General features: G+C 41.4%; 1 non-coding gene across 1 annotated transcript; it reads left to right on the top strand.

The window, feature by feature from the left end:
* Positions 1-7,733: 7,733 nt before the first annotated feature.
* Positions 7,734-7,805, top strand: trnad-guc (transfer RNA aspartic acid (anticodon GUC)). Its single transcript has one exon. It is a non-coding gene; the product is annotated as a tRNA-Asp (tRNA).
* The last annotated feature ends 6,991 nt before the right edge of the window (positions 7,806-14,796 follow it).

Raw genomic sequence — 14,796 nt, 5'->3', positions numbered from 1 at the left:
ACTGAAGTCGTACTGTTTTAAAGATAATTACCCCTCACACTAACCCTACGTATGTAAATGTCTGAATATAAGGAAAGGTACAAAAAAAAAGTTCTCTCTAACTTTTCGGGCATTTATCAAATAGAAATAATTTTGGTAAGTGTAACTGAGCAAAAACAAAAGAAGTTTGTTGTGATTCAACTGCAGAGTGAGAAACAGAAGTGGATGTGTCTTTTTATTCGGTGTACGTAAATATCTGCTTCCAACTGAACATAACCCTTCGAAAGAAACTAGCGCATCTTCCGATAATAAAAGAAAATCAGCACATTTCTGTATTGAAATGTTTACAAAAAGAAAATGCTGAAAAGAAACTGGTAAAAATAAAAAAAACATCAACTCATGAATTTCATGTAAAGCAAGAGGATACAATAGAGAACATACTGTTAGGTTCAGTTTACTGAAGAGGGAGTTTTCAGTTATACATGTTTAATTAATACACAAAATCCAGTTTTTAAGTGTTTGACCTGTCAACTGCCTGCCAGTCAAGAGAAAAGTGTGCAGGTTTTCTGCTGACTGATTTGCCACATCCCTTTTTTTCCCCCTCTGCTGTTATGACGCAGCCAAACAGACAACCCGGATCTCACGAAGTCATTCATCCATGTACTTTTTCCATCTTAGTCAAACTGTGCTGTATGACAAGGGTGTCAACATTCTCACAGCACATGACCGAGACATATGCAAAGTGAACACATTGAAGAATTTCAGGAATGCCACAAACCGATGTTGAAATAAAGGCAACCTGTCGGTGAGACACTTAGTCGCTATTCGGCAGGTCTGCCCAGTTTCAATAATGTTGCTTAGTTTCATGCGCTCACAGTATTTTGATATTGCTTTGACAACGTGGTGTGCACGGATGGGGTGGAGAAATCAAAAGTCTTTATCTGCAAACAGTCTGATGGAATGACCTGCAAGAAGCAAAATTACATAAATAAGTTGGAGACTGACTATGAGAAACTAGAAGTTGTTTTAGGTTTGCTATTTCATATTTGTTTAAGAGGATATTCAGACCAGCCTTGGGCAAATAATCTCATGTTTCATGTTAGTGATAAAGGTAGAATTACAATGTTTGGTTGGGGAAAAAAAAAAAAAAAAAAAACTTAGCAATGCTTTAAGGCAGGGGTGTCAAACTCATTTTCGTTTCGGGCCACATCAAGATCACAAACATCCTCAAAAGGCCAGTGAGGGCAGAATGTATTGATGAAGCTACACATTAACAAACTGTTCAGATATTGATAGGTAGCTGTCTATGCGTTCAATGAGTTTTCTCCTTTAAACTAAATAATGCTGAACACATTTTCCCATTGATGGGATGTGGCAGCATACAGATAAAAAGTGCTTTCAGTTAAATGATAAAATAATACTTAAGCACACAACTGTTATGTTTAAAGTAAAATATTTTTGTCCTTATAGAGCAGGGGTGGGCAGTCCTGGTCCTCGAGGGCCGGTGTCCTGCAAATCTTAGATGTCTCCCTGGTCCAACACACTTGAATCCAATAACTGAATCACCTCCTAAGTGCAGTCAAGTTCTCCAGAGTCCTGCTAATGACCTCATTATTTGACTCAGGTGTGCTGAAGTAGAGATGCATCTAAAAGTTGCAGGAAACCGGCCCTCGAGGCCTGGAGTTGCCCACCCCTGTTATAGAGGCTAGAGCCGTGTTTCTCAATCTATTTTGGGCCAGCGCTGTCCTGTCCATCATTCAGGTTTCCCATCAAAGAAGATGTAGGCTACTTATTTTATGATTTATTTTAGTTTAGTTTATTGTTCTTGGGTGCTGCTCCTTTCGAACTTTTGCCATTTTATACATTTTTCATTTCTTTGTCTTTTCGTATCTGACTTTCTGAGTGAAAATAAGGAGCTGTTACTACAAGATGTTTATTAACAGTGACTTTCTCCCTTTAGTATGTAAATATTGGTTTATAAGATAAAATTATAAACCAATAGCTGACCACTATTGCATTTTAGCTAACTATAAGGTTAGCTAAAAATTTTAGCTAACCACAAAGTTAGCTAAAATGCACATGTGTTTTCAGCACCTAAAAACACATGTGCTATCACTACCATGTTGTCTAACATTGATTTACTCCATTCATTATATTAAGTTTAGCTTTAATACCAAAAGCAGCTAACATGCTAATCTTAGCTTAATTGCTGCCATTAGTATGTGGGCTATCACTAGCATATTGACTAATATTTACTTATTCCATTCAGTATGCAAACCTTAGTATATGAATCAAACTTGGCTAAAATGCCACAGTTAGCTGAAATGCTATCAGTAGCTTGTGAATCACTACTAGCATGTTGACTAACACTGACTTACTTTATAATGTTTTACATTTGCTCATAGGAAGAAATGTTAAAATTAGTAGTCTTCCAGAAGTAGCCTACTGGAAGGTGTGTTACACCAGTTATCCAGGTAATTTCTCACACTTAATCAGTAGAACATCCAGAACATCAAAACCACAATCAGAGAAAATATTATGCAATTTTATAAACTTCATTAAAAAAATAATATAAATAATTTTAATAATTATTTATCTGATGAAAGATATACTGGCATGTTTTAAATACATATATATATATATAGGTAATTTTTTTTATCAGAGTAAAAGGGCTGGAAGTTGGCAAGAAGTAGCGAAATGTGGATACTGACTGGCAAGCTGCTCCTCAGTCTTTGTTATGTTTCTTCTGAATGTTCTTTATTTAGATTTTTTTAAATGATTTATTGCTTTTTTTAAATCATTAAATTCCATTAGAAACAGTGAAATCTGAACTTATTTTTAGTGTTGGTGGGAACAGAGCGTTTACAAGCAGTTGGCTGGTCAAGCATTTCTCAACCCCGTGCCTTCAGGGCACAGGGTTGTGCCTCTGTGGTTAACATGCCTAATGAATGAACTCACAAGCATGCCACCTGATTATGGAAAAGCATTGCAACTATCTGTCAACATACACAAAGCATTTTGAAGCAGAAAAACATGTAAAACATGTTCCTCAAGGACCATCGGAAAACACCAGTTTCACACTGCTATTAGAAAACATACCACTCGTAAGAAAAGAAAGTTTCCCCAGAACAGACCGTCTGCCTTTTTGTCTAAATGTTTCTCGTAAAAGTTTTAACAGGCCTGATTCCTCTTCGCAAATTTGTAACACACCACTGTTACGCTCAAGTATTGACTGCATGTGAACTTTAATGCAGCTCATGATGTGGTGACAGGAAAAACAATATGTGTGCTGTACTCCAGTTTCCCTCCACAGCACACACAGGTGGTCAGGTTAGGTTAAATCAGTGCTTCTCAAATAGTGTGGGGGGGGGGGGGGCGCGAGGCTCCATCAAGGTGGGCGCGTTTGACCTCAGGGAACATGCTTTTTTTGTTTTTATTTTTTTTTTACTGTCCTAGAATAAAGTGCAATTGCACCTCCACTACATTAGGGGGCAGTGGCGCTCTCATTGGCAGAGTGTGCGCAGGGAGCATTCACTCGGTGGTGTAGGGGTTTGTGCGCTTTGCACACAGCACATAGTATGAGTATGAAATGTAGACACGAAGTGTAGCAAACCCTCAAGTGACACCATGGAAAAATATTTAACAGGGATGAGAAGACAGGCGAAGAGAGACGGAGATAAAGAGGCAAACGAAAGTCTCCCAAAAGCTAAGACGAGGAAATATGACGAAGCGTATGTAGCGCTTGGCTTCACTGTGACTACGGTGGGAGACGAGGAAAGACCGGTGTGCTTACTGTGTCTCAAAATGTTGGCAGCGGTCAGCATGAAGCCAAATAAATTAAGGCGTCACTTAAAGACATTACACCCCAACCACGCTGATAAGCCGCTTGAGTTTTTTCAGCGAAAACGTGCCGAATATTGCCAACAATCATCCCGCTTTGTGACTGCTACTTCAGTAAACCAGCGAGCGTTGTTGGCATCATATAAGGTGGCGTACCAAATTGCTCAGTGCAAAAAATCCCCACACCATAGCAGAGGAGCTGATACCGCCTGCAGCATTAGACGTGGTCTCTGTCATGCTGGATGTGCTGCAAAAATAAAAACTATCCCTCTGTCCAATGACACTGTTGCTAGACGTATAAATGACATTGCTGATGATCTTAAAGAACAGCTGGTAGATAAACTCAAAGGCAAACAATTTGATGAAGCAACTGACAGCAACAAAGACTGTTTGTTTATTGCTTATGTACGTTTTGACATGACAAATTCCCTGTGTGAGGATCTACTTTTTTGTAAATATGTCAGAGACAGAGCCACAGCCGAAGAGCTCTTCAAAATGCTAGACTGCTTCCTGACTGAGAATGGGCTAAAGTGGGAGAACTGCATTGGTGTTTGCAGTGATGGTGCACAGACCATGGCAGGGATGAGAAAAGGACTTCGGACTCTCATCACGAAGGCCTCACCTAATGCTGAGTGGACACACTGTGTTATACACAGAGAAGAACTGGCATCAAGGCACCTTTCCTCTGAATTAAGTGAGGTTATGACTGACATTGTAGGTGTAGTCAATTTAATAAAGACCAGACCACTAAAAACAAGAGTCTTCTCTGCTATCTGTGAGGAGATGGGAGCTGAACATCAAGCTGTGCTTGAGTTTTTGAGCTCAGAGAGGAGAGAAGAATGTTTTTGGAGCAGGAGCACAAGTATGAAGTTGCAAGAAAGTTTAGTGATGAGAACTTTCTGATGAAACTGGCCTACCTGAGTGACATATTTGGAAAGCTCAATGAACTAAATCTACAGCTTCAAGGGAAAGATCAACACCTCCCTCAGGTCACAGACAAGATCAGCTCTTTCACTCGAAAGCTCGCAATGTGGGGCAGGCGACTTGAAGGAAATACTGAGTCATTTGAGAACCTGCAGGAATTTGTTGACACTACTGACTATGATGCCACCTCAGTGATTCCATATTTTAAGCAGCACATTTCATCACTGATGGGATTCTTTACAAAGCACTTCCCTGAAAACAGTTCCCAGTATGACTGGATGAGAGATCCTTTTAATGCACCAGCTCCAACTGGTTTTAGCTCTGCAGAGGAGGAGCAGTTCATAGACATCACATCTGACTCCATATTGAGACTAAGTCTCACATCCCAGACACTGAGTGAATTCTGGCTGAATGTGGAGAAGCAACATCCACTCTTAGGACAAAGAGCTGTGCACATTCTTCTTCCATTTGCAGCTTCTTACTTGTGTGAGTCTGGCTTCTGTGCTGTTGCTGCTCTGAAAAGCAAATCCAGGTCCCGGCTACACATCGAGCAGGAGCTGAGAGTTGCTGTGTCCTGCTTCAAACCCCGCTTCGAAACGCTGTGCATTGCAAAACGTGCTCATTGTAGCCATTAATCCAGACATCATCTTTGATTTAAAAAAATCAGCACAAATTATTTTATTTACTTTTGTTTTGCAGGTTAAAGTTTTTTTTTAAATATTGTGCTCCTGAGTTAATGTTGGTGATCAGTTTGAATGCATTATTATTTATTGATTTTATGTCATTTTATTTTTCAGTATCATATGGTTTGACATGGTCAGTCAAAAAATGTTAATAGTTTAATTAAGGATTTCATTTTATTTTTGAATTTCAGATGCACTTTAAATCTTTTCTGTTACAGTTAATAAAGCTATTCTTTGTTGTAAGTTGGTCCATATTTCTTTCTTTTTTTATTCTCTCTGTGATGGACCGAGTTAAAAACAGGAGGAGTCGCAGGACATATTAGAAAAATAGGGTTTTTTATTTTAACCCAAAGATTACAAATAACAAAAGATAAACTGAGCTCATAAATGAGGTCAAAGAAACAAAACTGAGCTCAGGCAAAACATGTAAACAAACTGGCTGCACAAACAAACATAACTGACCTAAGAAATGACACACAGGGGTTTATATACTGGCTGATCAGACCAATTAAGACACAATAGGGGTAAATAAACAGAATACCATTACAAATAACACAAAAACAAATAACAGTACAGCTAAGTTTGGCTAAACTAAAGACCCAAAACTGAAAATCAAAAATATTAAATATTAAAATATAATATGAGATGTTTTCTTCTTCCTGGGGGGGGGGGGTAGGTGAGGGGGGCATGACAGAAAATAATTGAGAAGCACTGGGTTAAATGATGATTCTAGATCTAGTTTAAGAGTGAGTGCGAGCAATCCAGCTGAAAAAAAACAGGTGTACATGAAACTTCTCATAACTCATTCTCCAGTGCGAGCATGAGTGTGGTCTCAATGGGATGAGTTCAAATCAGCTGTGGGAAATAGGATAAACTGAAATCTTACAGAATTGACAAAACTGTACTAATTGACAATACTCTTAAATGCCTCAAATTTGACCAAAAATGTACAACATTTCTGGTAATAAAGCTTAGCTAGCTTAAGAATGCTTATTTGGAGTAGAAAATGTTGGCGTTAGCGTGATCAAAGTTTTTCGTAAACTTTCATTACGAGAAAACAGAAGAAGAAATCAAATGAAGAAATAAAAGTACAAAGCTAAAATTAGCATCATTTGAAATAACTGGATGCCATAGTTTGTGGAAAACTGGAAAGACTTAAAGGGCAGAGTATGAGTCTGGTCTATGCGAGAGTGGAAAGGCTGAGAAACACAGATGTTCTGTCGACTATGATAATCAGTCAGCACCGATACTTGTATTAACAAACATAAATATTTTTTTAGAAAAGAAAGTTATTTCCTTAAACTCTTTTGCAAAAGTTGCAACTGTCCTCTCCAACTGACGTGTGCAACAAGGCCCTGCTTTTGAGCTGGGTTATAAAAGTTGTTTATTTCCGAAGCCTAACGTGGTACAAAGTATGAAAACATTTAGGGAAGGTTTTGCTGCCACACCAGCCTTGATGGGCAGCTGAAGCGACGACACCCTGGCATTGCCGGTGAGCAGACGGTAAATACAGAGCATTTGTAGGCTGTTTCTTTTTATCGCTGAAGTATGTGCGGTGTGGTGGAGTCAGGCATCCTGTCAGTCCGCTCTGTTTCCGCCTGAATAAGTGTCAATGGAAATATTTACATGTGTTTCGTTGCTTAAGTGCTTGGCTGCAAGTGAATGCCAAGAAGAAATTGTCATTTTATTTAATATTCTTTTAATCACGATTGAGAGATAAAGCAACATCGGCAGAAGGAGGAATGTTTAAAGCAATCACACAGTCGCAGCAAGAAATCAGCTTTTGAGAAGAAAAAAAATCGAAGAAATATCATAAAATAGTATTTTGTGGAAAACCGCATGTGACTTAAGTTTTAAAGCCCTGAGGCACCCATGTATGAAGGCTTAAGTAGAAAAGTTTTCTTTGTGCATTTCGGCACCGTAAGCTGGCAGAACAATACTGCCGAGCGGAAAGCTCTAGTCGTGAACATGCATGCTGTGTGTGGATCAGTTAAACCTGATCCTTTTGACTAGTTTCCTCTCATGGCTTAGCCACATAATAATGTGATTATTTTTCTCATTGTGGAATGAAAAGTTTTTTCTTTTTGTTGTAACATTAGAAGAACAACAGCAAGAAAAGAAGAAAGTAAACCTGTCAAATCTTCCTTCGCTACTCTAAGCCCTTTCTAAAGTTACCACTACAAGGCCACAAGATTAAGGAATAGGCCATAATGGAGATGCTCCAAACTGGGGTAGAACCAAACCAGACATTAACCAGTTAGAGTGAGGCTGAACAATGGAGAAGTGCCCAAATACCTATCAAAAATCTCCTCGTTAGTATAGTGGTCAGTATCCCCGCCTGTCACGCGGGAGACTGGGGTTCGATTCCCCGACGGGGAGTGAAGTTTGTTTCAGGTCCCTCTTGAAAATGAGATCTAGATCTCAATGGGGTTTACCTGATTAAATAAAGGAATATTATTATTTTATATTAAATATTGTCTAGAACCAGTTTGAGAAAACCTCAGCCTACAGTCGGACTCTGAAGACAGAGAATCTATGAGAGGCTTGTAATTCTCAGAGCCCCTGGGAAACAGAGGAACATGGAAACCTAATTTTCCTTAATCCTTTCTGGGAACTCTGGGAATATTATCGGGCTGATTAGCAGCATCTAAATTGTTATTCTCATGACTGTTGGTCGGATGACAGGGCATAGGAATGTGGGCTAGGTTGTACATGCTGGTATTCAGGTTTGATGTGAAGGTGTAACCCAAGTATTAGAAAGTCTAATGATTCAGCTATGTGAAAATGATTGGGATAGCAGCAGGTGCAGAGGTGGAGAATGGCAGACTGGGGACTCTTGTTCTCGAGTCTCTGAGTTCAAGTCTCAGCATCTACGTCACCAGTCTACTGGCTACTGCTGAATACAAATACAAGATGATCAGCAGATCATCATGTCTTAATCGAATTAAAATATGGTCATTAGGGATTACTGGAAGCTAACAGGAACTGGACAGAAAGGTATGACAAAAAATTCAGCAAAGTTGGCTAGTATATAAACTAGGGTCGAACTGAGCCGATGCTGAACACCTGGCAGGAATCAAAGTCCGGAGCCAACTGAGGAAGGGTGATTAGGAGTAATGACTAAGTACAGACAAATACATGGAGAAGGTGATGGTGACAAGATCTAAACAGAAATAAGCCAAACAACCAAACAGAGCATGCCGAAAATAAGCCGACCAGAAATACCAGAAATACTAAACCCAGCAAGAAGACATACAAACTGTTCTAAAATCTAAGAAGAACAATGCAAACGTTGCGATGACCAACTAAACTCCACCTTTGCATTAAGGTGTGGTCCAAAGACATCTAGGCTTGTCTGTTTTAGGGAGGTGTTAATTAGAAACCAAGGAACCCAAACGTATCTTGCACTGCCACTGACAAACCAGTTTTCTGCATTGTTGTGTTTCGTTTTGAATGTCAACTAATACACTTGTACATTGCTTTATTTTGTTATCACATCATGGGGCAAAAAAGGACATATTTAGAGTGTTTTGACCTGTCAGGAAAAACCTTCTCTATTTGGTTGAAAGAGTGGCATCCAAAAGGTGTAGCATAATACCAGAGTTCAGTATTAAAACCTCTTGCATCACAACAAGAGTAGTCTAAGACTAACAGTGTAAGACTCGTCTCAATTTTCACTTGGTCAGAATAGAACTGATGATAGAGCTTGGGAACCAGAAATGTGGAGTCCAAAGCAGCTAGATTCATTGGAAAGTGAAGGCTGTCAAGGATGGCCAGCTGCTGCAAGAAAGTCTCAAAAACATCTGAACTAGTCCATTAATTTCAAATTGCTTTTTATTTTATTCCAAAAGTAGTTTGATCTCATAAAGTTTTAATGTCATTTCAGCTACAGGTAAAAATGTAGAAAAAAAATGTCAGAGCTCAAACATTGTCTCCACACAAAATGCTATTGTATTTGCTGTTTAAGGCGCACCTAAAAACCTTCAATTTTCTCAAAAGCCAACAGTGCGCCTTAAAATCCGGTGCGCCTTATATATGGACCAATATTGAGCCACAACAGATCTCGCAACTACGGTAAGCAGCCGCCGACTTCATTTTCCCCGTAGAAGAAGAAACGCGCTGGGTTTTGTGTAAAGACCCCAAAATGGCTCCTATTAAGAGACACGTTTACGACGCAGAGTTTAAACTCAAGGCGATCAGTCACACAGTAGAACACGGGAATAGAGCAGCAGAGAGAGAATTTAACATGAACGAATCAATGATGCGGAAGTGGATATATATTGTGATTGCACTAACGTTTGATTTACCGTAACAGTATCAGACTGTTTTTTACGTGTTTATTGAATCGAGGAAAAGTTCCTGGGAATGAACAGAGTTTTCAGAACGCTGGTTTGTAATTATTAATAAAGTTTAACTGACTTATCTGACTATTTTGTTGACACTCCCTTAAGCGCAGTTCCATCTAATGGATGCATAACGTAACCCCAGCCTCTACTGTAACGTCTATTCTATGCGCCTTATATATGAAAAAAGTTTTAAAATAGGCCATTCATTGAAGGTGCGCCTTATAATGCAGAAAATACGGTAATCAGTTTTTCCCATCTTGTGAGTTGAATACGTTTCCACCTATTCAATTGTAACTCTGTTCACTTTAATTTTGCCATTTTCCAAGATCTGCTCTTATGCTGTTCTTAGACTTTTAACATGTCCAAGTTAAATGTATGAGGTACATTGAGACATTTTCAAAGTCACTTCAAAATAATGTTCTTTCCTCATGCCTGTGTAAGTAGATAAAATTAGGAAAAAACTACTTGCTTCTTTGATCTAATCTCTGTCACGATCAAATCTGTGTTTTGGGTGGCCCTCAAAGGAACATACCACACCTATGACCGTTCTTCTTCATCTCCCTCAGGTGTGATTGATCTGTATCCTCCCTCCCTCTAGGAGATAAATAGCAAGACGGAGTAAACAGGTGTCACAGATTCACCTGGGCGTCAGAAGACATCAGAAACAATCCACCTGCAAATCATACCTGGGAACATCACCTATACAAGACATTCTAAGGAATTATCTTTTGCCCCAAGGACAAAAACAATTTACGGGTAGGTACAACAACCAATTTAAATTTTCTTTTTTTCTATTATAGTCTTTTACGGCGGCAGCAGCTACTGTATTATACATAAAATGACTGTTTTAACCATCTGAGGAGTGTTAAGTAGTAATTATATAAATAAGATTAGATAACTGCTAATTAGAAGTTCTTTAGCCATATGAAATAACTCCCTATTTAGACATTTCTTAAAATATTTTGTTACGCTTATAAAAATATTTCATTATATGTATAAAATGTTTTATTAGGAATATAAAGCAAAACTTATTTATTTGAATTTTTTAATTTTAGAAAATTTGGCAAGTTGATTTTCTTTTTAAAGAACTCATATAACTGAAGCTAAGCCCTTATGCTATCGTACATTTTTCAGACAGCATGGATAAACTACTGATCCTCAGCGTTATGTTGGTGATGCTATCCTGGGCATTTATGGCCACAAATGCTCAGACAACCACGACAGCACCAACTACTACGACAAGTGCAGCACCAACTACTACGACAAGTGCAGCACCAACTACTACGACAAGTGCAGCACCAACTACTACGACCACGACAGCACCAACTACTACGACAAGTGCAGCACCAACTACTACGACAAGTGCAGCACCAACTACTACGACAAGTGCAGCACCAACTACTACAACCACGACAGCACCAACTACTACGACAAGTGCAGCACCAACTACTACAACCACGACAGCACCAACTACTACGACAAGTGCAGCACCAACTACTACGACAAGTGCAGCACCAACTACTACGACCACGACAGCACCAACTACTACGACAAGTGCAGCACCAACTACTACGACAAGTGCAGCACCAACTACTACAACCACGACAGCACCAACTACTACGACAAGTGCAGCACCAACTACCACAACCACGACAGCACCAACTACTACGACAAGTGCAGCACCAACTACTACGACCACTGCAGCACCAACTTCTACAACCACTGCAGCACCAACTACTACAACCACGACAGCACCGACTACAATAACCACTGCAGCACCATCTACTACGACCACTGCAGCACCAACTTCTACAACCACTGCAGCACCAACTACTACAACCACGACAGCACCGACTACAATAACCACTGCAGCACCATCTACTACGACCACGGCAGCACCAACTACTATGACCACGACAGCACCAACTACTACAACCACTGCAGCACCAACTACTACGACCACGACAGCACCAACTACTACAACCACGACAGCACCAACTACTATGACCACGACAGCACAAACTACTACAACCACTGCAGCAACAACTACCATGACCACGGAAGCAACAACTACTACAACCACTGCAGCACCAACTACTACGACCACGACAGCAACAACTACTACAACCACAACAGCACCAACTACTACAACCACTGCAGCAACAACTACTACAACCACGGAAGCACCAACTACCACAACCACTGCAGCAACAACTACTACAACCACGACAGCACCAACTACTACAACCACTGCAGCACCAACTACTACGACCACGACAGCTACAACTACTACAACCACGACAGCACCAACTACCACAACCACTGCAGCACCAACTACCACGACCACGGAAGCACCAACTACCACAACCACTGCAGCAACAACTACTACAACCACGACAGCACCAACTCCTACAACCACGACAGCACCAACTACCACAACCACTGCAGCACCAACTACCACAACCACTGGAGCACCAACTACTACAACCACGACAGCACCAACTACTACGACAACGACAGCACCAACTACTACAATCACTGCAGCACCAACTACTACAACCACGACAGCACCAACTACCACAACCACTGCAGCACCAACTACCACAACCACTGCAGCACCAACTACTACGACCACGACAGCACCAACTACCACAACCACGACAGCACCAACTACCACGACCACTGCAGCACCAACTACCACGACCACGGAAGCACCAACTACTACAACCACGGAAGCACCAACTACCACAACCACTGCAGCACCAACTACTACAACCACTGCAGCACCAACTACCACGACCACGGAAGCACCAACTACCACGACCACTGCAGCACCAACTACTACAACCACTGCAGCACCAACTACCACAACCACGGAAGCACCAACTACTACGACAACGACAGCACAAACTACAACAACCACGGAAGCACCAACTACCACAACCACTGCAGCATCAACTACCACAACCACTGCAGCACCAACTACTACAACCACGACAGCACAAACTACTACAACCACTGCAGCACCAACTACCACAACCACTGCAGCACCAACTACTACGACCACTGCAGCACCAACTACTACGACCACTGCAGCACCAACTACTACGACCACTGCAGCACCAACTACCACAACCACTGCAGCAACAGCTTCTATGACAACTGCAGCAACAGCTACTGCAAACACTGCAGCAACAGCTTCTATGACAACTGCAGCAACAGCTACTGCAAACACTGCAGCAACAGCTTCTACAACCACTGCAGCAACAGCTACTACAACCACTACAGCAGCAGCAACTATGATCACTGCAGCACCAACTACTACAACCACTGCAGCACCAACTACTACAACCACGACAGCACAAACTACAACAACCACGGAAGCACCAACTACCACAACCACTGCAGCATCAACTACCACAACCACTGCAGCACCAACTACTACAACCACGACAGCACAAACTACTACAACCACTGCAGCACCAACTACCACAACCACTGCAGCACCAACTACTACGACCACTGCAGCACCAACTACTACGACCACTGCAGCACCAACTACTACGACCACTGCAGCACCAACTACCACAACCACTGCAGCAACAGCTTCTATGACAACTGCAGCAACAGCTACTGCAAACACTGCAGCAACAGCTTCTACAACCACTGCAGCAACAGCTACTACAACCACTACAGCAACAGCTACTACAAACACTTCAGCAGCAGCAACTATGATCACTGCAGCAACAGCTACTACAAACACTTCAGCAGCAGCAACTATGATCACTGCAGCAACAGCTACTACAAACACTTCAGCAGCAGCAACTATGATCACTGCAGCAACAGCTTCTACAAACACTTCACCAGCAGCAACTATGATCACTGCAGCAACAGCTTCTACAAACACTTCAGCAGCAGCAACTATGATCACTGCAGCAACAGCTTCTACAAACACTTCAGCAGCAGCAACTATGATCACTGCAGCAACAGCTACTACAAACACTTCAGCAGCAGCAACTATGATCACTGCAGCAACAGCTACTACAAACACTTCAGCAGCAGCAACTATGATCACTGCAGCAACAGCTACTACAAACACTTCAGCAGTAGCAACTATGATCACTGCAGCAACAGCTTCTACAAACACTTCAGCAGCAGCAACTATGATCACTGCAGCACCAGCTTCTACAAACACTTCAGCAGCAGCAACTATGATCACTGCAGCAACAGCTTCTACAAACACTTCAGCAGCAGCAACTATGATCACTGCAGCAACAGCTTCTACAAACACTTCAGCAGCAGCAACTATGATCACTGCAGCAACAGCTTCTACAAACACTTCAGCAGCAGCAACTATGATCACTGCAGCAACAGCTACTACAAACACTTCAGCAGCAGCAACTATGATCACTGCAGCAACAGCTACTACAAACACTTCAGCAGCAGCAACTATGATCACTGCAGCAACAGCTACTACAAACACTTCAGCAGTAGCAACTATGATCACTGCAGCAACAGCTTCTACAAACACTTCAGCAGCAGCAACTATGATCACTGCAGCAACAGCTACTACAAACACTTCAGCAGCAGCAACTATGATCACTGCAGCAACAGCTTCTACAAACACTTCAGCAGCAGCAACTATGATCACTGCAGCAACAGCTTCTACAAACACTTCAGCAGCAGCAACTATGATCACTGCAGCAACAGCTTCTACAAACACTTCAGCAGCAGCAACTATGATCACTGCAGCAACAGCTTCTACAAACACTTCAGCAGCAGCAACTATGATCACTGCAGCAACAGCTTCTACAAACACTTCAGCAGCAGCAACTATGATCACTGCAGCAACAGCTTCTACAAACACTTCAGCAGCAGCAACTATGATCACTGCAGCAACAGCTTCTACAAACACTTCAGCAGCAGCAACTATGATCACTGCAGCAACAGCTACTACAAACACTTCAGCAACAGCAACTATGATCACTGCAGCAACAGCTTCTACAAACACTTCAGCAGCAGCA

This window comes from Xiphophorus couchianus, chromosome 14 (assembly GCF_001444195.1).
Source record: "Xiphophorus couchianus chromosome 14, X_couchianus-1.0, whole genome shotgun sequence".
In the NCBI taxonomy this organism is placed as follows: domain Eukaryota; kingdom Metazoa; phylum Chordata; class Actinopteri; order Cyprinodontiformes; family Poeciliidae; genus Xiphophorus; species Xiphophorus couchianus.
This window is presented reverse-complemented; position numbering and strand designations above follow the sequence as displayed.